The following is an 11,982-nucleotide window of genomic DNA, read 5'->3' on the forward strand; positions in this document are numbered from 1 at the left end:
CCCGATCCCCACAGGCCAGGCTGAGGGACCCCATCGGTGCACGAATCCTTGCATCGGGCCTCTAGTAGAGACATAAAGCTGATTAGTGTTTGCCCAGGAGCTTGGTGGAAGAGAGGAATGTGGAGTGAATGCCTAAAGGGTATAGGGTTTCTCTCTCAGGGGATGATGTTGTGGGGCACAAAACATAATTTTCCTCCCACCTTTCTAAGTTCTGACTGGACTAATAATCAAATTAATGTGAGAAAGATTAATAGGATAAAATGTCCAAATTTATTGCATATGTACATTTGGGGGTTATTTAAGAATGTGAACCCCATGAATACACTCAGCTGTTGAGGCTTATATGCCATTCTGGAAAAAGAAGAGAGAGGCAGGAGTTTTGGATTTCAAAGGGAAAGAAAGCAATTCATAAGTAAATGACAAAAAGCAAACATGTAATAAAGAAATTCTTGCTGGGTCACCCTGAAACAATGGGGCACAAAAGGGGGGGCCTGTTTGTTGCTAGATTTCTTCCTGACTGCCACACTAAATTTATATTATGATTCTAAGGTGATGCTCTCTTCCTTTAAACAAGCTTTTCTAAATAAATAGGTTTTTCTATCTGAATCTCTTTAGGTAGGTAAGGTGGAGGGTCAAAGGTTCTTTCTGAGGCTTTTGTTTGTTAATAACCAGCTTAAATTCAATATCCCAAAGGCATATTTTGGTGTGGCAAACTCTGGTCCCCCTCTATGTTCTAGAATTAGATAGTGGTGAAGGTTGCACAACATTGTGAATGTATTAAGATCACTGAATTATATACATACTTTAAAATTATTTTAAAAAGTAATTTGTTTATTATGTGAATTTTACCTCAACTTAAAAATATCTGCCCTAACCAGTTTGGCTCAGCGGAGAGAGCGTCAGCCTGTGGACTGAAGGGTCCCAGATTTAATTCTGGTCAGGGGCACATGCCTGGGTTGTGGGCTTGATCCTCAGTGGGGGGGACGTGCAAAAGGCAGCCAATCAATGATTCTCTCTCATCATTGATGTTTCTATCTCTCTCTCCCTCTCCCCTCCTCTCTGAAATCAATAAAACAATATATATATATTTAAAAATCAAGTCATAAACGAACTTTATCAATATGTAAAACTCTTTTCACCAAAGACATTAGTGGTGAGCAAAAGACAACCTGTATATAAAAGGTGTAAAAAGTGTAAACAGACTCACAAAAGGAATATATATAGCCATAAAGATATGAGAAGACACTGAAGTTAACTAGAAAAAAGAAAAATGCACATTATAACAATGAGATAGCATATCTTTGTAGATTTGCAAAATTGAAAGAATTTGAAAATATCAAGGGTGTCTAAGAGTTGGAAAAAGATTATCTTATATACTGCTAATACAAGTTTAAAATGCAATCATTTTGGAGGGTAATTTGGTAGTAAAGTGTTAAAATTTTAAGATATACACCCTCTGCAAATTAGCAATTCTACTTCTCTGTATTTACTCCCCCAAAATATCAGTAGAGGTCCATATGAAAGCATGTACAAGTATATTTGTTGCAGCATTTATTTATTTTTTTGTAAATGCAAAAATAAGAAACAAACCAATGAGTGTGGAGAAATAAATTGTGGTAGAATTGCCCAGCTGGCATGGCTCAGTGGTTGAATGTTGACCTATGGACTAAGAGGTAGCGATTTGATTCCTGTTCAGGGCATGTGCCGGGTTGTGGGCTCGATCCCCAGCGTGAGGGAGGCAGCCTATCAGTGGTTCTCTCTCATCATGGATGTTTCTATCTCTCTCTCCCTCTGTCTTCCTCTCTGAAATCAATAAAAATATATTTTAAAAAAATAGTGTGCTAGACTCATACCACAAAATAATATATAACCACTAAAACAAATAATGTTAAAATGGAAAGATTCCTAAGACATACTGTTAAATTTAAAAAGCAAGTTTTAAAACATTCTTCATTTATGTAAAAATCTACAAAATCTTACAAAACCAAACTACCAAATACTTTGTTTCCTATGGGAATGTATATTGTGTATGTATGCATATGTTGGGGGAAAGCCCGAAAAGTCTAAATTCAGGATTGATTCTGAAGAACTGACACATAGCCTTATTCAAATTCATAGGAGCTTTAATAGGAGCAACTTACATAAACGGCAAGGCAGCTGCTTCCAGTGGTGGCCAGCCAGGGAGAATCCTCACCCCTCCCAGGACAGAGTTTCTTTTTAAAGGGGATTAATAGCAGGGGTTAATAGCAAAACCAGCTGGCAGGTAGACCTCCAGAGAGAACAATAAATCACTGAGTTAAAAGAAAAGTTAAAAGACAAACATCAGGCAGTTTCTACACTCTACATTCATTAACCTCCTTCCTGGGGGCACGGTGTTTGTCTTTGGGTAGCATGGTGGGGGGTCGGGGGTAGGATCGGGGGAGTGGTTCAGAGTAGTCAGCCGTGTCTGAGCTTACAGAGTTTGACAGTCACAGAGAGTTCAACATCTCCCAGGTGCCTTTGCTGCTGGAGCTATATTGCATCTCTAAAGTGAGTTCCCCTACATATATAAATGTAAGGGGGAAAAAGTTTGGGAAATCAAAAGTGAAAGTGATATCAGTGGAAGGGGACAGATCCATATTGTTGAAGGTAATAAAAGGTGATTTTAATCTTATTTTAAGCATTTTTTTTTTACATAGAGACATGCTATTATTCATAAAACAAGAAAAACGTAGATTCAAAGTCCAATATTTAAATAGTGAATATATTTGAACTCTGAACAAATATATTCTGAGCTAGTCAAAGTGACTTGGTTGAAAGAAAACTTTGATTTACATTTTTGTCTTCCTAAGGGTAGGAAGAATTGAAAGGGAACAAAAGAACTTAGAGTAATTTCTGATTTTACTCGGCCAAAATGAAAGCCAGGTAAATCTTACTAGTAGGTAATAGTTTAAACATGCCTTGAATCAATTATTTAGTCTTACAAAGAACTCATTATAAAAGCTTTTTGAAATATCTAAAACCTGAGAATTCATCAGTAAGGAACTCTATCTACAAAGAATTTTTCAAGCAACACTTGAATTGGGTTATCAAGATCTCTTGATAAGGTAGACATGGATACTAAGGAAATCCTGCTATTGCATGTTAATTATTCAGTACAACAGACTATGGGAGAAAAAGTAAAGACAACTTAAAAAGCAAGAAGAGTAGTGGCACAACAAAATGCTATTCTAGAATGCCAATGTGACAACATATAAACAGCATAGAATCTAGAGACAATACCCTTGGGTAATTTTGAGTCTGCCACTCTCTAATGTGACCTTCGGCAAACCACTTACCCCATTTGTAAAATGAGAATAAGAATACCGACCTTGCTTACCTGGCTGGGTTGCTGAGAAGGGCATTGTGAAAGGAAAAGTACTAACAAGATCAAAAGAGTTCAAAAGAGTTAGAGTGAAAGAGATCAACTCAATAATGTAAAATTCTCAAGGGACTGAAGAACTGTCAAAAGACTTGGGACAAGCTGTCCAGAGAGACTTGTTTTAGACCAAGTACAGTCTAATTCTTTATCCTCTGCGTAGTAATGCACACCTGCCTCGGATTATGCCCATGTTTCTCCATCTTAATTTCAGAAAATTGCTCTTGAACCATCAGCTATATTATTTTTATCATTTATATCTTTGTTTCATTGACATAATTAAACTATATATCAGTCTCTTCTACCCACTCAAGCGTCTTTGAGAATTATGTATTCAAGTGAAGCATTATCAGGGAGAAATTAAGATGAAGACTCTTGGGTCAGATTGCCTTGGTTTAAAGCCAAACTCCACACCTTAACAAATATGTAGGAGTAGAAAACTTACTTAACTTCTGCGTGCCTCCGTAAAATGGGTGAAGGTTCATAACTGAGGATTCTTCCTGTTGGGGTCTGTAATTGACACTTTCCTGTGGGGTCTGTAATTGACTAGAGTGGTAGGTGTGAGGGCTCCCCCTTCTGGCCTCCTGACTCCATTTTTTAAAGATTTATACTTTTATTATAGTAACAATAGTTGTTACAGTGAGATGTACACACATACACAGAATTATTATATTTAAATTCATATAGAACAATATTTACATTTTAAGTTACAGCTCTTGAAGTTAGAAGATGAAGTAGAGCTTAAGTTTTACAACAGAGGATACAAAAATACACAAGGCAAAAATAGAGTTGACAGTATAACTATCTGTTCTCGATGCCGGATTGTAGACGAACGTTTTAAAGAGCAGATCCAAGCCATTTTCATCCAAGTTTTTGACATGGGATGCTAGGCTTCCTGGTTTCCACTTGGGAAAGGTATTCTTTTTAAAATTATTATGATGACAAACATATACAATTTTCCATCTTTTTTTTTCAATCATAGTTCACATTCAATAGTATTCTGTATTAGTTTCAGGTGCACAACATAGTGGTTAGACAATCATATACTTTACAGAGTGTTCCCCCTAATATTTCAAGTACCCCCTCTGCCCCGGCCCATACATAGCTATTACAATATTATTTTGTTTCCTCCATTGACCTCTCCCCAGCCACTTCTACCCCCCCCCCCACTACCCCCCGCTAGTGACTGTGTCCATTGGTAATGCTTATATGCATGCATACAAGTCTTTTGGTTGATCTCTTACCTCCACCCCCACCCCTCCCCTGACTTCCCTCTGAGGTGTTTTTTTAAAAAATATATTTTTATTGATTTCAGAGAGGAAGGGAGAGGGGAGAGAGAGATAGACACATCAATGATGAGGATCGAGTTGGCAGCCCCAGGCATGTGCCCTTGACCAGAATCAAACCCGGGACCCCTCAGTCCACAGGCCAATGCTCTATCCACTGAGCCAAACCAGCTAGGGCCCCTCTGAGGTTTGACAGTTCAATACTTCTCTGTCTCTGGATCTAATTTTGTCCGTCGGTTTATGTTGTTCATTATATTCCACAAACGAGTGAGGTCATGTGGTGGGAATCGTATTCTTATAGTCCTGTAAAGATTCCACTTTTGGCCACACTTCATTGTTGGGGGTACCCAAAGCTCTGAAAATTTTGAAGAGTTTACCAATTTCTGAATCCCCATGGAAAAATGGTTTTCTTCATTGCTAATTCTGCAAATATAGTGCTTTTACTCCAAATGGCAACTGGAGTTGAATAGCAAGCTGATCCCAGCAGTACTTCTGGGGATCTATAGCAAAGTGTTTCTACCTCATGAGCATATACTGTAATGGGTATTCCAAAAGCTCTGGCAAGGACAAAAACCAGACAGTTTAATTGTTCCTTTGTCATTCGATCAACAGAGTTTGAGGTTTTACCTGGTAAGTCTCAATGTAGAACGATTCTAGAGTGACAAAACACAACCCCTTGTAGGTTTTGGTACAAATAACCCTTAACAAGGGAAAAATCCATGAACTGACTAGCAGGGATAGAATCCAAGCATTTCTTTAGATCCATGGAAGGTATTTAAAGATGAGATAACCCAGAATCCTGCATGAGCACATTTTGCAGGCTGACTATATTTGGATGACGAAATTCAATTAATAGAGAAATTTCCTGAATTTCAGTATAAAGAACCCCTTCTTCTTCACTTTCTAGTCTGATTTCTTTTATAGTTACCACATGACCTGCAGTTTTGTCTCTACCCATGGTACTTTCTACAATTTTCTCTATTTTGATAGTCTTCCATAGTCGGTCAATAGTTATGGTAGATGCCAACTAATGACCCCGTGACGGCTACCATGTCAACATCGCTCTTTCCCACTGGACTTTATTTTAAATGAGGTTCCCCTTTAACAATTTTCACAGAGGTTAGTAATCGAATCACTAAATTGCATCCTGCTTTCCTCACTGGACCTCGCCTGAAAGGAGCACTGATGCTTGTGCTCCTGGGCTGTCTCCTGCAGAGTCACCCCAGGCTGATGGATGTTTCCAAAGTGCAAGCAATAGCCAACACAATATTCATCATCTATGAAGGGAGAACACCAGGATAATCAAAGTTTGTGAATCACACTCTTTGGGGCTAAGAAATAGGTTGTTTATCTCGATTTCCTTCAAGCGATGGAAGGTGTGCATGTCTTTTGCTGTTTGCTCTGAGACCCATTCCTTGCTCTGCCTTGTATTATAGAGTGGAGATTCCCTTCCCAAGTGCTTTTAGGTCAATTCAAAAGGAGGCATCAGGAGAAAATTGGAATTTGGAAGGGGGGGGGGAGCTTGGGTATTTCTTCAAATATTTAAGGAAGAAATGATACCAATTCTACACAAATATTTACAGAGAATACAAAAGGGGGGAGAATATATCAATTTATTTTATAAATTGAGTATTGCTTTCAAATAAAAAATCCTGCGAAAACAACAAGAAAAAAATTGTGGGTAATTCTCATTCGAGAACATAGATGCAAAACTCTTATTATTTAAAAAAATATTTTAATTGATTTTTAGAGAGAGAGGACGGGAGAGGGAGAGAGAGAGAAATATTGATGTGAGATCAAAACATTGATTAATAAACATATGATAAAAGCCTCATACCCAGAATATATTTTAAAATGCCTATTAATAAGGAAAAAGAAATAAGCAAACAATAATAATAATAATAAACGGGCAAGAGACTTGATGAGGCACTTCTCAAAAGAGGTTATCCAATACACATTTGAAAAGGTGCTCACTTCAACAGTCATAAAAGATACAAAGTAAAATCAATGACTATACAGCTACCAGAATGACCAAAAATAAAAAACAGCGACAATGTCATGTCTAGGAAATTTTAAAGCTACTGGATCTCTCAAAACACTGATGATGGATATGTATTTTGGTACAACCAACTTTAGTCCTTGGTAGAGGAAATGAAATCACATGTATATCAAAAGACATGTAATGATCACGAATGTGGTTTTCCCAGGGCACGGCTTATCTATTGTACTCCAGATGTGCTGACCCCTGCAATTTCCCCAAGTGTGGGAAACTCGACTGCATAATTTGTGGTCACAGGGGGAATGCATTTGTGCAAAATTAAAAAAAAAGAGAGAGAGACATGTAACTGTTCATAGAAGCACAATTCATTATAGTCAATTGGCCATTACCCAAAAGTCTATCAATAGTAGAATGGATAAATAAATTGTGGTATAGCCAAGCACGGGAATACTAGACAGCAATAAAAATAAGAACTGCAGCTACTAATACACACAATGTGGACAAATTTCATTAATGTAATGTTAAATAAAAGGCACAGGCACAAAAGAATACATGTCACATTATTGGATTTATCTGAAGCTCAAAACAGACAAAAACTCATCTATGGCGCTAGAAGTCATTCTGTGGTTAAAATTGGGGAGGAGGTAGTGGCAGGAAGGGGTTAAGATAGAAGTTTCTGGGGTTCTGGAAGTATTCTATTTCTTGACTTGGATGTAATTACCAGAGCATGTTCATGTGTTAATTTATTGATCTTTACACTTACAGTTTTTATATATATCTGTATGTTATACTTTAATAAAAATTTTAAAAAGCCAAAACAGTGTTATATTTTTCAAGAATATATAAGTACTTGTAAAAATGAATATATGGAAGGTGAATTGAAAAGACATGTATTTGCCCTGTCAGAGTGGCTCAGTGGTTGAGCATCGACCTATGAACAGGAGGTCATGGATAGATTCCTGGTCAGAGCGCATGCCAGGTTGTGGGCTCAATCTCCAGTGGGGGGCATGCAGGAGGCAGCCGATCAATGATTCTCTTTCATCATTGATGTTTCTATCTCTTCCTCCCTCTCGATTCCTCTCTGAAATCAATAAAAATATTTTTTAAAAAAGAAAAGAAATGCATTTGATATACTAAAATGAATGCCCAAAGGAGAAGGGGAGTGTAAGTGGACAAGGGAAGAAGAGGGAGAAATGTACAATTTTTTAAAAAATTTCCTCTATCTGTAACCTGCTACCACCATTCCTCATTTATGTTTTTCTTTCTCTCTCTCTTCTGTATTAGACCAGCTAATCTTCTAAAACTTGCTATATTAGATTAGCTAGTTTATCCTCTAAATTTCATTCCTTTAATTTTTTCTCCAAATAGGCATATCATTAATTTACTTTTCCTCCTCATGTAATGATTTCCTCCAATCTATTTTTTACCTTGCCATAAGAATTACCTTTCTAAAATGGAAGTCGCCCTAACCGGTTTGGCTCAGTGGATAGAGCATCAGCCTGCGGACTGAAGGGTCCTGGGTTCGATTCTGGTCAAGGGCATGTACCTTGGTTGCGGGCACATCCCCAGTAGGGGGTGTGCAGGAGGCGACTCATTGATGTTTCTCTCTCATCCACGTTTCTCACTCTCTATGCCTCTCCCTTCCTCTCTGTAAAAAATAAAATGGAAGTCCATCAGGTACTTTCATGACTCGCACATCCTTCAGGAAAAAAATAGAGTTCTTCAAAACATGTGATAGAGCCTTCAAAAGCTGGCTTATACCTACATTTTTAACTATTTCCCTATTTGGCCTTTATATGTCAATTGCCTTGAATTCCTTGTCATTCCCACCCACAGGTCATCATGCTGTTGTATTCTTCCATGCATTTACACATGCAGTATCCTACTGAATGCCTGATGAAGTCAGGAACATACTGACACTGTTATGGCAAAATGTGACTGCTAGCTATGTGCTCATTCTTCTGGGAGAGCTACAGGGATTTGTTCAAGCAACAATTTTACAAATTGAAATAAAAGCTGGGGGTGGATTTAAAAAATGTGAATTTGTTAGGATATAGATTTAGCTGCTGTGATTCAAAATAATAACGGCTTAAACAAATTAGAAGATCCTTTTCAATCTCATGGATAAATCTCAATAGGCAATTTATGGTTGGTGTGATGGCATTATAGTTATAAAGGGCCAGGCTTTTTTTTTTTTTCATTATTGCTCTATCATTCTTACCTATGGCTTCTATCTTGTGAATAAAATGGCTGCTCCAACACACATAATCACATCCACTTTCCAGCCAGCAGGCAGGAAGAAATAGTCAAGGGGAGGCTGGCCAGTGTGACTCAGGGTTGAGCATCAACCTATGAACCAGGAGATCACGGTTCGATTCCCGGTCAGGGCACATGCCCAGCTTGTGAGCTTAATCCCCAGGAGGGGTCGTGCAAGAGGCAGCCGATCCATGATTTGCTCTCATCATTGATGTTTCTATCTCTCTCTCCCTCTCTGAAATTAATAAAAATATATTTTAAAAATAGGAGAAAAGATTCTCCTTTCTTTTAAAAGAGCGAAGCCTGGCGGTTGCACACCTCATTTTAAGAAATTCCCATTATTTAGATCAGTGGCCACTTTTGACCCCAGGAGAACTTTGACAATGTCTGGAGACATTTTTGGTGTCACAACATGGAGAAGTGTGCTACTGGCATCTCCTAGGTAGAGACCAGGAATGCCTCTCCTTGAAAGTAGTCTAGAGGTTAACAAGATAAGAAGTATGAGAACAACAATAATCTTCTTTGATTCAATTTTATTTCTGGAAATTGTCCCAAGGCAGTAATTGAAAAGAAAATAGTAATGTTTGTCAAATGTTGACTGTAAGTTTTATTAGTGTCATTAATAAAAGTTTTACTCTACATGTTACACAACCTAAATGATCATTTTTAAAATATATATATATATATATATATATATATATATATATATATATATATAAAGAGGTAATATAGTAATTAGCCCGGACACCATAACAGTCACGACCAGTCAGGAGGAAGCTACGCAAGCAGGTGAGGCCCAGAGCAGACACAGACAGGGGGGCCTGGGGTCGCTCCATCTGCAGCGCACCAGCAGTCCCACCTCTGCACATAAGCTGCAGAGGAAACACCTCTTCTGACTGCTCATTGGCTAAGCTCCCGGTACACCACTCGCAGCGTTCTTGGTAATTTGGGTAATAAGAATCCAAGAAGGTGATCTAGGGCAGGGGTGGGCAACCTTTTTGTGAGTGCGTGCCAAAACCAGCAAAATCTCTGACTCAAAATTCTTCTGCGCGCCAACCCTAATTTCTTGAGAACATGTTACACCTACTTGATATCTCTTAAGGTGTATGTATGTGAAGAACCTTGAAGAAATAAAATTCATTCGAGTAACAAAAACACAGTATATGATGATGAAAAATACATTTATTTTTTGATGTATACATGTACACTGATAGTCCGACAGAGAACTTTATGACTCCATCTGATATTATCATTGGGACTTTTGCTGCTGCATCAAAAGAGAGATTTTACATCAGGTTTATATTTCGTGACCTTCAGAGATATGCACGAGCTACTACTTTTATCCGTCAGGCTACTCCTATTACGAGACTTAACAAAATTCATCACTGAGAACAAAGATTCACAATTGTAAATGGAAGATTATAAGAGAGGGTTTCATGTGCCAGCAAAAGTTACTGGCATGCCATGTTTGGCACGTGTGCCAGGGGTTGCCCACCCCTGATCTAGGGTTTTTCCACCTCACTCCTGGAGGAAAAAATGAAGGTCTGCTGCTGGAGGGGTTAAGAAATGTCATATCCTGCCTTAGCCAGTTTGGCTCAGTGGATAGAGCCTTGGCCTGTGGACCGCAGGGTCCAGGTTCGATTCTGATCAAGGGCATGTACCTAGGTTGCAGACTCCCTCCCAGGTCAGGGCTCATGCAGGAGGCAACCTGCCAGAAGCTGGTCCATCCTTGCTGCTTGATACAGTCGCTGCAGGAAAGAAACATCTGCACAGCATATGTTTCAAGGGACCTGGCATATATAGCATATTGTTCTTAATATGTTTGCTCTCCTTAGTGCCTTGTGTTTTAACCAAGGTCACCTCTCTGAGAAAGGTTGTTTCCCCAGGTAGGGATTTTTCCCTGAGGTTAGGGAGGGGATAAAACCCCTTAACTAAGTGCCAGGCGGGTAGTTAATCACTTTAACTAAGAATAAGCTACATAATCTTTACTCCCTAGAATGGAGATAAGAAATGCCCTAACCTTTGGAATAGAAATTGATAGGATTAAAATCAACTGGTATAAATACAGATGTAACAAGACAACAGGAGACAGAACCTACAGACAGAACCTAGTGAGAGAACCTGGCTGAAGAACCTAGAGACAGGACTTGGCTGGAGATCCTACACAGAACCTAGACACAGAACCTAGAGACAGGACTTGGCTGAAGATCCTAAACAGAACCTAGAGAGAGAACCTAGCAAGAGAGCATGGCAGGGGATCCTGGACAGAACCTAGCTACAGAATTTCGCTGGAGAACCTAGACAGAACATGGCAAAAGAACCTGGATAGAACCTGGCTGGAGAACCTGGAGAACCTGGCTGGAGAACCTAGCAAGAGAACATGGACAAAGAACCTGGCTGGAGATCCTGACCAGAACTTGGCTAGAGATCCTGGCTAGGCTGCTGATCAACTGATTGCTGCCTCCATGTCATTCCTTCTTCGCCGACTCCGTCCACACCTTTGGGGACCCCTGGACCTGCTGGGGCTGGACCCCAACAGCAACCAATCGAAGTGTTCCTCTCACATTGATGCTTCTCTTTGTCTTTCCCTCTCTCTTCCACGCTCTCTAAAAATCAATGGAAAAATATTCTCAGGTGAGGATAAAAAAAAAAAAGAAAGAATGAAAGAGACATCTTGAAAATGCCTAAAGAAAGTTGTCATTTTTTAGTGGTGAAGGGACTGGAGCCTGTGTTGATGAAAACGCCTTGGTGGCTGCAGCGGCCGGCAGTGGGAGCAGCGGCAGGGTGATGGGGGTGGCGTCTTCCCCTGATCAGCCGGTCGCCTCCTGCAGAAGGAGGCCAGACTGCTACAGGGAGTGGGCCTAAGCCGTCAGTAGGATATCCCCTGAGGGCTCCCAGACTGTGAGAGGGGGCAGGCTGGGCTGAGGGACCCCCTCTCCAGTGCACAAATTTCGTGCACCAGGCTTCTCTCTCTCTCTCTCTCTCTCTCTCTCTCTTCCTCTCTCTCTCTCTCTCTCTCTCTCTATATATATATATATAGTTGA

At 39.5% G+C, this 11,982-nt stretch overlaps 1 non-coding gene and 1 pseudogene across 1 annotated transcript; one reads left to right on the forward strand and one right to left on the reverse strand.

Annotated features, from left to right (window-relative positions):
- Positions 1-4,119: 4,119 nt before the first annotated feature.
- On the reverse strand, positions 4,120-5,641 carry LOC139018367 (cyclin-dependent kinase 1-like; annotated as a pseudogene).
- Positions 5,642-6,840: 1,199 nt separating this feature from the next.
- Positions 6,841-7,005, forward strand: LOC139019122 (U1 spliceosomal RNA). The gene has a single exon (XR_011473020.1). It is a non-coding gene; the product is annotated as a U1 spliceosomal RNA (small nuclear RNA).
- Positions 7,006-11,982: the final 4,977 nt, after the last annotated feature.

The sequence above is a fragment of the Myotis yumanensis genome, unplaced genomic scaffold, assembly GCF_028538775.1.
Source record: "Myotis yumanensis isolate MYYU_CA2020_CCGP unplaced genomic scaffold, mMyoYum1.0.hap1 SCAF_10, whole genome shotgun sequence".
NCBI classification, from domain to species: domain Eukaryota; kingdom Metazoa; phylum Chordata; class Mammalia; order Chiroptera; family Vespertilionidae; genus Myotis; species Myotis yumanensis.